The 14,382-nt window shown below is 36.0% G+C and overlaps 1 protein-coding gene across 3 annotated transcripts in view; it reads right to left on the bottom strand.

Annotated features, from left to right (window-relative positions):
• Positions 1–14,382, bottom strand: part of LOC5565838 — a 207,855-nt gene that overhangs the window by 36,945 nt on the left and 156,528 nt on the right. For all 3 annotated transcript variants that reach the window (XM_021847932.1, XM_021847931.1, XM_001650166.2), the window contains one exon: positions 12,532–12,829. The gene's annotated coding sequence lies outside the window, so the exon portion shown is untranslated. The remainder of the gene's footprint in view (positions 1–12,531; positions 12,830–14,382) is intronic.

Below are 14,382 nucleotides of genomic sequence, written 5' to 3' on the forward strand. Positions count from 1 at the left end.
ATTTTTTTTGACAAATTGTACTTTTATGTAACCTACAAATGCTTGGAGTACATTCAACGTGTAATACAAAAAAAATGTACCTTTTATATTTTTCAACAATCAACTTATCACAGAAGAAAAGCCTGGTGGTACTAAAATAATTTCAAACCTATTTTCTGTTAGTTACACGGAAAATAAAATATGTTCCTGAAAAATAAAAATATTTTCAAAAGTACCTTAAAAACTTAAATTTAAATTATTGCCAAAAATTAGTAAACAGAAGAGACTTCAAGAAAAAATAAAAAAATAATAGGAATTTTCAAAAATAAAAATTAAAAAATCATCAAAGTTCATAAATTTGCGAATAAAAATTAATCATTATTCAAAACGTGTTTAGAACGATTTAGATAATGAAAAATGATATTTAGCTAGAAAATAAAAATTTGGGTTTTTGGGCGTTAAACAATGCGCTAAACAGGCTAAGTCTTTATTTTTAACGGAAGGTCTCGAATGTCTCTATTTTATGCAAAATGGTAATAAAGTTACTTTTTTCTTTATTCTGCTTGCAGTGAATCCTGCTTGAAGTTACTTTTTTTTTGCATTCAGACACTTGCAATCAATTTTTTAACCGATTATTCAGAGATTAAGGAATACTTCTAGTGATTTCTTCAAAGATCTATTCAGGTATACTTCTGGGATCATATACAGTAAAATGATATTTTCACTAACATATTATATTTACAGGACGTTTGACATTTATGAACTTAAAAGTAACAAATTAAAATAACGGTCACGACGATCGATTCCGGGAATGACTACCCATGTAATAATATTGCCTATGCAATTCTTGCTTGCTCTATGTCATCTGCTAATCTCTGGAACCATCGCTGCCATGACGTCATTATTGATGATAATTAAACGGGAGAATGAGAGTGAGTGATCTGAATATTGTTCAATCCATTGAGTGGAGTTTCGGGTAGTCGGGTAAATCCCGAACAGGAGATATCCAAAGTTTCCTACAGGAGCCTTAAGAAGACATCCATTTATCCAGGAAGATCGCAGTTATCCTTTCAGAAATTTTTATTTAGATTCTATTAAGAATTCATCCACATTCACCCTAGGAATAGCTACTAAATTTCCTGCAGGGATTATACGAGAAACTATATTCAATGCTCTTCCAGGTATTCCTCTTCAAATTTGACCCGGGATTTTTCATGAAGCTCCTTCAGAAATTCATCTAATGATTTCTTCAACATTCCATGCGAAATTATTCTTGCAGTACTTCCAATCAATTTCTCGTACATTTTTTCAATAAAAATCATGAATTCTTTAAAAGCTCATCTGAGGTTCCATATCAGCTAATACTACAGTTAATATTCTAGTAATTTCAATCATGTAAGCAATTTATCTACGAAATCCATCAAGACTTCCTCAAGAGCTTAAGAATGCTTCAAGTGTAACTTTCAAATTTAATCAAGTTTCAACAGATGTTACTTTGAGATTTCTTTCTGCAAATCTTTAGGGATTTTTAAAGAATTTCACCAATAATATCTGAAAAATCTTTTTCTGGAGATATTCCTAGCAAAATTCTTTGAAGACATCTTTGGTAAATTTCTCTCGGTGATGTGTTATGGGGTAAAGATCTACCAGTGAACCCTAGTCCTGACTGCTTCAAACGAAGAGAACAGGATATTATAGAAATCAAAGGGACATTTGTTAGTCCTTGTTACATTTTATACCTTGTTGAAAGTGACAAGTCTCTGTTTTCCCAGTCTCCGAGAATGATCTTGAAACAAGGAAAAAATAAATGTGTCGAATACAAAAATTTGTTTTCTAATCTTTTATTTATTTAGTTCTCTAGTTTGAGGAAGTAAGAACTAGGATTCTGGATGGACTTTATCGGTGTAATTTCTTTGCTTTATCAAGGGATCCGATTTTGACTGATAAAGGGGCGCGCCTGTGGAAAGTGTTCCCACCATATTCTTCAAAGGGTATACATAGCGGAACCTTTCACTTAGAATCATTTCCTGCGATCAAGTTAGGAATTACATCTGTAAGAAAAACGAATACTTTATCACTTCTCAATAGTGATAAGGTTACACGACATGCACTAAACAAAGGACACGGAATATACTACAATATATCAAATATTGGTCGCAGTGGTTTATGTTCCGAACAGAAAAAAAAAGTTTCACCAGTTTAGTCATAATTTTACAAATGCTATTTGTTCTCGTTTATTTCACCAGTCGATTTCACTTAAGCGCCTTACACTTAGACGGCGTTCATCTTCATTTTGAGGGTTCCTAAATCGAACTCCGCACCGGGCCCCAAAAACCCTAGCTACGCCACTGCTTAGAGGGTCCAAAATACGACCATTACCCTATAGGTTGGAGTTTTTTTATGTTATGTTTCTAGGGCATAGAGAATCTTCGTGCTTGTCTCACAGCAATTGGCAAGCTATCGGTTAATAACAGTGGAAGTGCTCATAGAACACTAAGCTCAGCTCTCTCCTGGTTTGGACGTAACACAAGAAGAAGAAAAGAAGGATCCTTCTTGATCATCAAACTAATATATAGTGTGCAAGTGATGAAATCCAAATGATTCTCTCTTCAAACTGGGCTTGCCTCCCGGACAACAATGTGGCACAGTAAACTAACAACAAGCTTTTATTTGAAAACCAAAAAAAAATCCCAAAAAAAGTTGATAATGTTCCATTGTTTTGCCGAAAAAAAGTTTCCAGGAAAACCCGCTCAGAGACGATGTTGATCCCATTCTCACTCCAACCATATCAAATCACACGCGCATTGTCCATGAAGCAATCCAAACTGACAACAACGCGACACAAGGACGTGACGCACATTTACCTACCACACATCACAAACCGACTGACTGACTGACTGACTGACTGACTGTTGAGGGAGAAAAAAATATAATGACAAATATCATAATAACGACAACAGTTCTCGGCTTTAATGGGTTCAGTTGATTGCCCAAGCGAACGCATTAACCTAATGATGCGATATCCAAACCGAGCCATCAAGCATTGTGTTCAGTCAGTCCGGGTCCCGTGTCATCTTTCTCCGCGACTCTGCTTTCAAATCGGGTTCCATACTAAGTAAAGTCCTACTTCCATATCGCATCAAGAGATGAATCGAGAACTCCGACTCGGGCGCGCTCTGCTCGAGTAGATTAGTTTGATTATGAAATTGTAGCAAATAAACTCGACCTTAGAACCGCAACGGTAAGCCACGCTCGACCTGTATATGATGAAGCTTATAGCTATAGATAGATTCCTGTATTCAACGCGGCAGGTGGACAGATTTTGATAAATTGCCACTGGAGCTTCTTCGTTTTTTTCTCCTACAGCGCACACCGGAGTATTTGGGGCAATCATGACAAAAATTATTTAGTGCTCTAATGGTATTCCAATGTCGAAATATGGACTACAGAACAGGTACACGGAAAAAAATCCGTTGCCGGAATCATGAACAAAAAGTCATGAAATCATAAAATTTTATGTTTCATAATATCATGACTACAAGTCATGAAACCATGGCTATTATTCAAGAATTTGTGTGCTCAGGGCGTTACATAAATCCAAGTGTCACATTTTTCATTTAAGTCAACACGTCTTTTGCGATCGGTAGTGTTTTTTTCAGTGAAATTATAAATAAGTTTTGTTTGCGGAAGAGGTTAATTTGAATACCAAGCTCGTCGGAACTTTGCCATCATATCGATGACATTCCCGATGACCCAATGACTGCCGGTGCTATTAGATGTGCGAAAATGTACTTGCAAGCTTTCACACTGATTATTCCGTACCGGGCAATGATTGACAAAGGTTTTGCTTGACAAATTCGTCGGCGATTTTAAATGATCGGATGTGATGCATTCTCCACATCTTACAATAGAGCAGCTCACACAAACCTTCGGCAGCCGGATGATATTTACCTCTTTTAACGCCCGCAGAGTCGTTTAGAATTTTTCCATCGCCAATACAATCCACCAGCATGGGACGATGTGCCAATTCAATTGATGTTTGAAATGAAATTTTGCGTGCAAACCTAATCATCGGATGTGCCGCGTTCCTGCCAAAGATGTGGCGCTCGTTAAGTTGACTCTTCTCACAGTTTATTCCGAAAATACCGGCACAAAAACCATCTTCATGTTATTTGTTTACCTATAACAAATTTACTGGGATCATAATTGACGTTTATATGTTTCCATGAAGTTAGTTCATGATTTCATGACTCAAATTTCCACTTTTCTTCACAAAAACTGGAATCAGAAATGACAGGTATCCAAATCCATGAATAGTGTTTATGATTTCATGACTTTTGGTCATGATGTATTTTCATAACATGAAAATACACCTTCCTCCCAAAACCATGACCTTTTCTCCTTGTCATTGGGATAAATTGTGAACCGTCAACTATAAATATATAAGCTAGTACAGGTCGGACTCGATTATCCGGAGTATCGATTTTTGTTTTTCACTCCGGATAATCGAATCACTAAAAGAAAAATTAAAATTAGCAATAAAAGAACTTGAATATTATCTTTTTTCGTTGTTTTATTTATATTATGCAGTGGCGTAGCCAGAAATTATGTCTAAGAGCAATAGGTGTCTTGAAAAGAAAAATAAACTTTTGAACGGCATACACAAAAAACCTTTCTTCAAACCCCCCTTTTCTTACCTACGTCCAAAATTGCTAAATCATTCATATTGTATATTACAATACTAAATTATCTCAAAATTATACATAAAAACTGAAAAACAAAAGCATCAAAAAATATATTCCGGATAATTGAGTTAGAATTTCGTATAATCATCGAATCCAACAGTGAAAGAATAAGGTAAATCCGTTGACTCGTTCTCAAGCCTTTTCATGACATATGAACACCATTCCATTTTTGTTTTAATAATAATAATAATACTACAGGGTGTCCGCATATGACCTGTACAAACATGTTCTATGTGACCAAGCTGAACAAATTGATCATTCCTACATGGCTTAATATCTTGACCTTATTATGTTCTTATGCAGTGGGTTTGACCTATTTCTGATTTCTAATATATGTAAAACTGAGGCATATATGGTCGGGGTTCTGCTAAACCGCACCAAAAGTCTAATTTTTCAAAAATGAGTTACACTAGAGGATTCAAATTATCATAAGGTAATTTAGTATTCTGGTTCAAATCAGCTTTTTTCATTATTATTCCTAGAACTTTGCGAACAATTTACAGGAACAAAACCAACCAATTTTAGCATAAACCTTTGAATGTCGGAATGTAAAAATGTAAAAGAAAATCCTTAATTCAACCACTATTGAGAGAATTTATTTTTATTTCTAAGAATTCCAGGAATACTACCAGGAAACCTACCGAAATAACGAGACTATCACAGAAATACTAAGAATCCCATATCCATCATCGGAGTTTAACGTGCTGTTTTTTTTTAATTCACAGGGGAACCGCTATTCCATCAAATTTTCAGTACTGGAATCTTGAAAATGTTAGAAACTTTATAATTCCACAATTGCTGTAATCTCAAGATTTCTTCATAGGATACAAATTTCTAATTAAAATTCCAAAACTCTCAGAAAAATCTTTGTAACTATCATCATAAAATACACATGCATATAAAGAGAATGCTAGATATTTCGCAAATTTATACTTCAAATCGTGTAAAATTACATAATTTACATGAATTAGTGTCCATGCTCGATTACGCGATGTATAGCGGGTTAGTAATTTTCATATTTTCACATGATTTGTCGTGTGAATAAGCGAGGAATTTGGCATATATGCATGACTTAATTGATTTTGAATGTCACTCTGAATGGAATTTTCTTAACGTGCAGCATCACTCTGCACTCTGATAGAACTTTCTTAACGTGCAGCATCAGTCACTGTTGTAGGTACTACATGTTCGAAAGGTTCTTTATTCATACCAAAAGTGTAGTAAACTTTGTGGATTTTGTTTTTGAGTAGATGCTACATGTAGTAAAGTTCAATGCTTTTTATTCATACCGTCCAATGTCTTTATTTATTTCGCCCTGTGTGTTCATTATTTCCCTAATCCCTCTAATAACCATATAATGGCACCATCCCGTGACAACTGTCACAATATTAAGTAAATCTCGATCTTTAGATGATTGTATAGACGTGGCCAAGGTAATTATTCACTTTATGTACCTAATATTGTCAGTATAGAATCTTAGGCTGACAAAACCAGGTAATAAGAGTGCTAAAACCGGGAGTAGATAAAATCGGGGGTAGACAAACCCTGGGCACAGACAAACAGGCGTAACACTTAGAACAAATTCCTTTCGAATTCATCGCCCATCTCACATCATCATCATCTGGTGAGCATGATGCACGAAATGCTGTTTCGTGCAACAAGACCTGCAGATGGCGGTAGTGTGAAACGTCAAACACGAAGAAAAACGATGCGCGCGCCTCTTGTTGTGAAGTTTGTAACATAGCGAATTTGAAATGATCGTTCCATCAGATGGGAATTTCGTAAGTGTTACGTCTGTTTGTCTGTGCACTGGGTCTGACAAAATCGGGTCATTACTGTATATAGCGCTCTTGGCGAATACTGTTTTTGAGCGTTCTTACGGATGAGAAATGGCATTCGAACTCACTGGGTTTTGACCGTAATATTTTTTATATCTATCCTATCTTCAAGCTTACAGCTTGAAGAACATCACAATAATTAAAATGATGCTTGAATTTATACTTTTTGTAATTTAAAAAAATAGAGTGGCTAGCGGCCTTCGGGAAAAACGTGCGCGAAAATTTTTAATGTCCCTAAATCAGTGATAAACAATGATTTTAAATTTCTCCAGAATATATGTGAATAAAAAATGATACATAAACATTGATTTTTTGGTTGCTTTCAAAGAGAGAAAAACCATTAACATATTTTGTTGTTCGGGTAATTACGGACACCCTGTAGATAGACAGTTTAGTTTGGTCTTGGAACGGAATGGTTTTCGGGAAAATCGATAGTTTTCTGTCGTTCAAAGGTTTTTTTCTTATGCCGGCAAATGCTGTTGTTTTTGACGACACAACAATATAGTAACGAGGGGCTGCTCAGTAGGTCAAACATAAAATCAAACTTGTTTCAGTGATATTTAATTTATTCATCGTGTCTGATCGAAGAAAAGAAGTCGCTATTTTTGTACTAGCGAAATTTTTATCCGCGTATGTGAAAATTTGACATTTAGAACACTTCCTCTTACTAAGAATATGAAACCATGTCATATCTGTGTACATTAGGTTGAGAACAAAAAATTCGAAGAAATCGATGAATAGTGCTGGCATTTATCAAATAAGGGTGGCTCATCTTTTAATATACCATTGAATTAATGATAATTAGGTAGTGACTAAGAATTAAGTTATTACAATTTGATAAGAAATTATGTTTATCACATCGACACAAAGCAATTACCGTGAAGTTATTAACGTTGAAAACAATGGAAACTGTCCTTTTAAGAAATAAAACAAAAAACAACATACAGTTCAAAACTATTAACTGAAAATACTTTCCAAAACCTGCATATGTGATGTTACTTTAAATTCATTCATATTTGAAATAGTTGGTCGTTCATTTATAAGAAGATTTGCTCATATTTCAAAAGTCTGAACCTTTTTAGTTTTGTGTCTTGTACAGAGCATTTCAACATAAATTCGTAAAACATGATATGTTTTGTAATAAGTAAAAACTGATCCATAATTACAAGGACGGAACGAAGTAGAAGTGTTTTATGCTATAATTTATAGATAACAGCTTCAAGATACATACTGCAACCGTAAATTTGCTTTAACCTTTAACTTCTAACAATATTGCCTTGAAAATCAACTAATAAAAAACTTTTGTTTTGTACTTGAAGTAAAATTTATTGTGTGATTCATAAATAAAAAATCCGAAATTTATATCATTTCTACAAAATTCATCACAGAACAACAATATTTATATACATTCAATGAAAAGAGATTGAAAACAAATCATTCAAAACTACTGCTTTGCAATCTTATCGCATTTTTTTTTCAATTATTTTTAGACGCATTTTAATTGTCAACATAGCGTGTGGTTTGTTTAAAAATAAAGCAAGAGAAAAATCTCGAATTGTGAATTTAAAACTATTACCACGATTTTTTTCTAGTTACTACTCTGTGCAGCGTCTCGTGAGGTTAGACCGTTGGTCCTCCATCCGATTGACGGTTGCACCCCTCCGGTTAATAGGAATTAGACTTAGTTGACCGAAGAATGGGAACAGTCGAGGCTTCCACGAGTGGTGGTTGAACGATTTACGGTTTGTTTGAAATATGAGCTCAGGAGTGGGATCGATTAATTATCGTCCAGTTGCTAAGTAAACCCAAAGAGATCAATGCGATAGTAACGGTTACCGTCAGCGACACTGGGGTGTTAATAGGGTGGAGCTGATTCCTCATTTTTCGATGGAATTCAAGCTTTTATCCACAGAAGAGCACAACAGAGTCAAATAAAGATCAAACAATTTCGACAAAACTATCTGAACATATTAGTGCACAATGTTTTGGACTACAAATTTGAGTTACAGTCTATATTTACGCTTAAATTTTGTCATACAGTCAACTCTGCCTTACTCGACATTCAGTATCTCGAGAGTAAAAGTTGGTTTTCAACTACCGTCGATGGGGGTGACAATGGGTCTAGGGGGTGAGATTGGGTCAAAACGGAAAAATATGTTTTGTGAAATATTTCAGCTAATAACGCTGATATTACTAAAATTAATAATTCATATATTAGGGAACATATTATTACACATGATTCATAACAATATACATTTTTAGAAATAGTAGTTTTTGTTTACTACATCAATAAACTTACATGTTGAAACTAGATAAAATATACAACATTGAATTTCTCCTGTACAAAGTATCACGCATGTACTTTAACCTCTATCGTTGTATTAGTAGAATGTTGAAAGTCTTTTCATTACACATCACAGGTATTTTCCGGAATCTGTTTGATTTTCCCACAAAAAATCATTTTTTTCGGTACGATGTCTAAAACATTGAAAATGGTGGTGAGATTGGGTCAAGCAAGAACGATAGTAAATGAAATTCCAAGTCCACTTTTTTGACATTTTACGGTGCCGGGTGTTTTCTTTTATCATTAAGATGTGATTATCTTTTCTAAATACAGCATCTCTGAAACATCAATCAAGTCTAATTGAGTATTCCATGCATTGAATAACAATACAACGCATTTTGACAACTTTTCAAACCAGCAACTGTGTTTCGTGCGCAGCAACATCGTAAATTTTTATCAAGAGGGTTTTTTTTCCTAATTTGATTATTTATCAGTGTTTTCATATTATAGAAACATCTCACGGAAGTACAAATGAGTTGGATCGCTGAAATACTGGGATTATGACGTCAACTTCTGCCTGAAATTTATTGATCGTGGAATGTCGCACTGAAATTTAACTATTTGCGAAGGTTTAAAATAACCACTGTTTCAGTACACCTTTGGGGAAACTTAATGGGCTTTATAGCAATGGGGATGAGACTTTGAAGACAATTTGAGGGAAAAACCAAGAAAATTTTTGTAAACTTGACGATAAATGTTGGGTTTACATATTTTTTCTCATAGCTCTTCAATTTTCAGTATAATCTTTCTTTTAAGTGGGTTTATCATACTTGTAAAACATCTTAGATATCTTTTTGTCTTGTTTGCATCGTTTTTTGTCAATATGTTTCAGTCTGTTTCAGTTGTGAATGAAAATCATATTTTCAAAAACAAGTTATTTCAATTACAGTGATCCAATGTCACCCCCGCTATGGGGTGAGATTGGGTCATTTTTCATTCACTTGTGGTGCCGCTGTGAATAAATATTCATCTTTAATTTTTTGAACAGTTGTAAATGTACCATCAAAGTACATACACACCAAATTTGAAGTCTATTGGAGTTAAATTGCGATAGTTATTCAAAAAATAAATCGCACATATCCCTTTTTGACCCATTGTCACCCCCAACGACGGTACCTCGATAGCCCTTGAATCACATTTGCACTGGTTTTGTGTACCATAACTCGATACCTCCTCGATTGTCAAATATATACTGAGTTAGAAAGAGTTGACTGTATTATGTGTTAAAGTGACATATTTTACCCTCATTTTTGAGTTCTGGTTGACCACTGTTGTAAATTTAACAAAAAACGGTGCAATTAAAACACATGCTCTGCGTTCCAATATTGAAGAGTGTTTTATTCAGATAGATGGTATCACCATGTCTAAAAGTTTTAACATTCTCAGAACCAGGGATTGTATCCTGATAAATTTGAGAGAATCTCTCACATATCGCTCTCTGTAACTATCATAACATGCTGCACATTATAAGAGACTGTTTATCGTATACTGCTACAGCTTTGATCAGATTGGGGAGATAGCAGTGCATGATAAAATCCCTCTAAACATGCTCCAAACCTGGGGGACACTATTGCTATCGGAAATTCGTGGATTGTTTATCGTGCCAGTAAAGAAAAACACCTATCCCTAACGGTAAACAAGCGAGAAAAATGGATTTTATCATCGCTCTCTCTTTGGGGTTCTCGCTCGCTGCTTCCATTTCAAGCATAATTCTTCATTCCGACGTATCTGCAAAAATAAACAAATCGAGATTTGCTTTGCATGAGCTTGACAAACGCATAATCTACATATTGAGTCCAAAAAAGTAATCCTAACACATATTTTTTGATTTTTTGAAATAAATTTCAATTCTGCCCTATGTGCACTTTACTCAGTGTTGTTAATTTGGCTACATATACCCTACCATTGCAAAGCGACTCTACTGTCAATACTTTTCAGGCTAGCACATACACCGTACATATGCTCATAGCAAAGCGACCTATATGCAGAATCAAAACATAAAATTTTAATCAGCAGATACGTCATACTGTTTCCGAATTACTAAACATGTTGGAAATCGAGAGATTCGGATTTTCACAGCTGCAGTAAGCTGACGGGTCGGCAAACTGATGTGGAACATCGTCAGTATTCGGTTTTAGACAATATTTCTCACCAAATTTCTCACAAGAACTGTTTTCTATCTACTTTTGTTACTCACGGCTCCGTCCGATGCTCCTGTTAGTCGAGTTGAAATTGGAAACATTCAATATTCGTTGTAGTTGAACGTAGAAACTGACGAATAGAACAAACTTTATTATGTTTTATGGGAATTTGCAAACCGGTGTATGTGCAACTTCAAAACAATACTGGTGTATATGACGTGACGCATGTGATAAATGAACTGTCAAACCGACGCAACAAGCAAGGTGTATGTATGATATCGACGAATCATCATGGTGTATGCGAGCAGCACAAAGCAAAAGGGTTTATTCGATAATTTCACCAGTTTTTCAATCTAATTCAAAGCAAATCGGAATTGTTTAATAATGGTTAGAAACGGTGTTCTTTTTTAACTTATAGAATAGCAATAGAAAAAATGCAAAACATTTTAAACAGGATTTAAAATGCTTTACAATATATTGCATCGCATTTTTCTCGAATCCTTCTAAGTGTTAGATACGCCGATTTGAAAAATTATGCTTGATGTATCAGACTTGTTACACCTTGCGATACAATGACGATCGTGGACCGCAACAGATGGGATGTTTTTCTTTGCTTGCTTTGATCGTGGTTCATACTCAAATTTGAGCGAATTCTGCAATGCCTGCTCAGAACCTTTTTAATGATTTATAGAATGTTTTCGCAGTATTGGCTTCAATTTGCATAACCATCATCCAACTTAGTAAGTTATGATATTTGTAAAACCGTGACTTAAAGGCTCACCCTAGCATTGAACTTTAAAGAGGTCACCAACGGGACGTTTGTTGATTGTTGTGATACAGTTTTTTTTTCTTTTTGCGTGACTTTCTCATTAGCATGGAAGTGGAAAGTAGTGCATTGCAAGGTGCTCCAGCCGGACATGTGCGATATGAGTTCTTACAGTGTGATTCATTGAAAAATAATCTTCTGCTTTGAAAGTTGAAAGCGAAGCAAATTTAGAGAAACCCTAACAAAATTGTTATACAGTCAACTCACCCTTACTCGATATTTTGTATTTTGATATCGAGTTAGAGAGTCATAGTAAAAATTAATTTTATGGCTACTTTGATGGTCAGGATTGAATCGTATTGGCACTCGATTTTTGTTTTACAACTCGATACCTCCCTAGCTCGATGGTCCCTTCAATACCGCGTTATGGAGAATTGACTGTGGTTAAGATGGTTTTTATCAATGGCATAGTTAGCCCAAGTAACATTTTGGAAATCTTCTGAATATATTTTTTTTATATTCCATGGAGAAATTCTTTTAAAAAATCTTGAAGAAAGATCATGAAGTAATTTCTTGCTTCTGAGACTGATATGCATTTATGGGCAGTGCATACGACATTTTGTATCACTTTCCCTGCATTTGTTTGATTCCGCTGTCGATACTCGAAAAAAAAAATCGATCATCCCTTTCCCATTCTTTATCAATTTCCAATACCTACCCCGCGCTTAGGACTCGTCCCGGCACTCGTCGCACGCTAGTAATTCGATTCGAGCGTTCCCTCTGTGGTGGCCGACGCTTCGGTTGATGGTGTTTCCGCTGTTACTTCCGGTACTACGGGTCGCATCGTGAAGAAGAATATGTGTGTCCGCTTTCGTCGCCGCCGCAGCCGCCTCTACCGAAGTCTTCGGTTTGGATACTCGAGAGGGTTGAACTTTTGCGGTGGTCGTCTTTCGAAACGATTTATGGGCTGATGGTGTTGAGCGGGGGTGTTTCGACGGATGGAGTCCTCCTTTTTCCTGAAATTGGGAATGGGGAAAGGTGGACACTGTTAGATGGGGTTTCTTTGAATAGGAGTTTTCCACGAATTTATCCTGAAATTCTATTATTTGTTAATTTCATATGTCATTGTATTAATGGTTGGCATCATAATTGAAAAAAAGACAGACAATTTTCTAAACCGTTGGGATACCTGGTACAAACAGTGTCTTCCTGAATTCGCGTAGGATGATCTGAAGGTGCAAGTAGAAAGAGAAAATAAGTGATAGACCATTTTTGTTAAAAAAATACTTTAGAGGCCATTTATTAAGAAAAGAGGCGTTCTAGAGACATGTATGAAAATTGTCACAAAGTCGCCAAATAAAAACCGACTGCCATCCCTGCAAGTGTGTCAAAAATGTTACCACACCTACCCCTCTTGACGGTACCGGATATTGGCGAATTGTTCGAACTTTTAGCATAGCTGACTCCACCAGCAGCGGGGGGTAAGGTAGGGCTCCGCTATTAATTTTCATTAAGTTTAATTTACTATAGAGGCTATAGTTCTCCGCGGCTTACGAACCTCCGAAGACGATGGCGACGTCATGGCACTGGAAGCCAAACCTCCAAGCAAGTTGGAAATGAAACGTCGAAAGTTCAATGCACGAAGAGCCTACACTCGAGTTCGAGGCCATTGTTTGAAGGGGTGGGTACATTGTAGTGTGCACTGGAATTGGGGCACATTGTAGAGCTTCCACCGCCCAATCCCGAAGCCCGAGCCCGCGCGAGAGTGAACGTGAAATGTTACAGTGGGGGGGAAATGGAACGCGAACGGGAGCCGGAGGATTGTCTGTTTGGTACCATAAATATCGAATTACGGATTGTGTAGTGAGGCGGATCGCGTGCCCACGGGGATTGGTTTCGGTTTCGTTGGGGAGTTGGGAGGTTGTGTTTTCCATTGCTCAACCGGGAAGTATGTGATGTAGGCGATTGACGGCGCCCTGGAATTTTGAGGACAATGTTGCAGGTTTCCTTGATTACAGGTGAGCGTTGTGAAGGGAATTGATTTTGTGGGAAGAGGGTTGTCATATTTTTAGGACATATCAAGCTTAGATCGCATGGCTGATTCATGTAGTTTGAAGATAGAATTAAATCAAAATTTCAATTGACCTTCATAATATTCACAATTGGTTTAACATATTTGGATAAGGATACGAGTAACTGACACTGAAGAAGACTGCAAGTGGTAGTCTAAATACGCGTATCTGTCAAAGATAAGCATTTAGGAGCGGAATTAAAAGGTACACGGTACTCCATCTACTTTTAAGTTTCTCTTTTGAGATTCTGCTCAGAGGATTCGAACATTAAGAAGAGTAACATATTGTTATTTATACATAATAACTTTTTTCTATTGCATTTTCTTGTGGGATCCGGTGAAGATTCCCCGAATCACGCTGGACATGCCTGATAGAATATACCAAATAGGAATCAGAGAACATTCTTAGAGTTTTCAGAAGGATTAATATGAAATTACGAAATTACCAAATGTTTCCTACAGATATTACTTGAAAAAATTGTTTATAGAGGCATCCAG

This window comes from Aedes aegypti, chromosome 2 (assembly GCF_002204515.2).
Source record: "Aedes aegypti strain LVP_AGWG chromosome 2, AaegL5.0 Primary Assembly, whole genome shotgun sequence".
In the NCBI taxonomy this organism is placed as follows: Eukaryota; Metazoa; Arthropoda; class Insecta; order Diptera; family Culicidae; genus Aedes; species Aedes aegypti.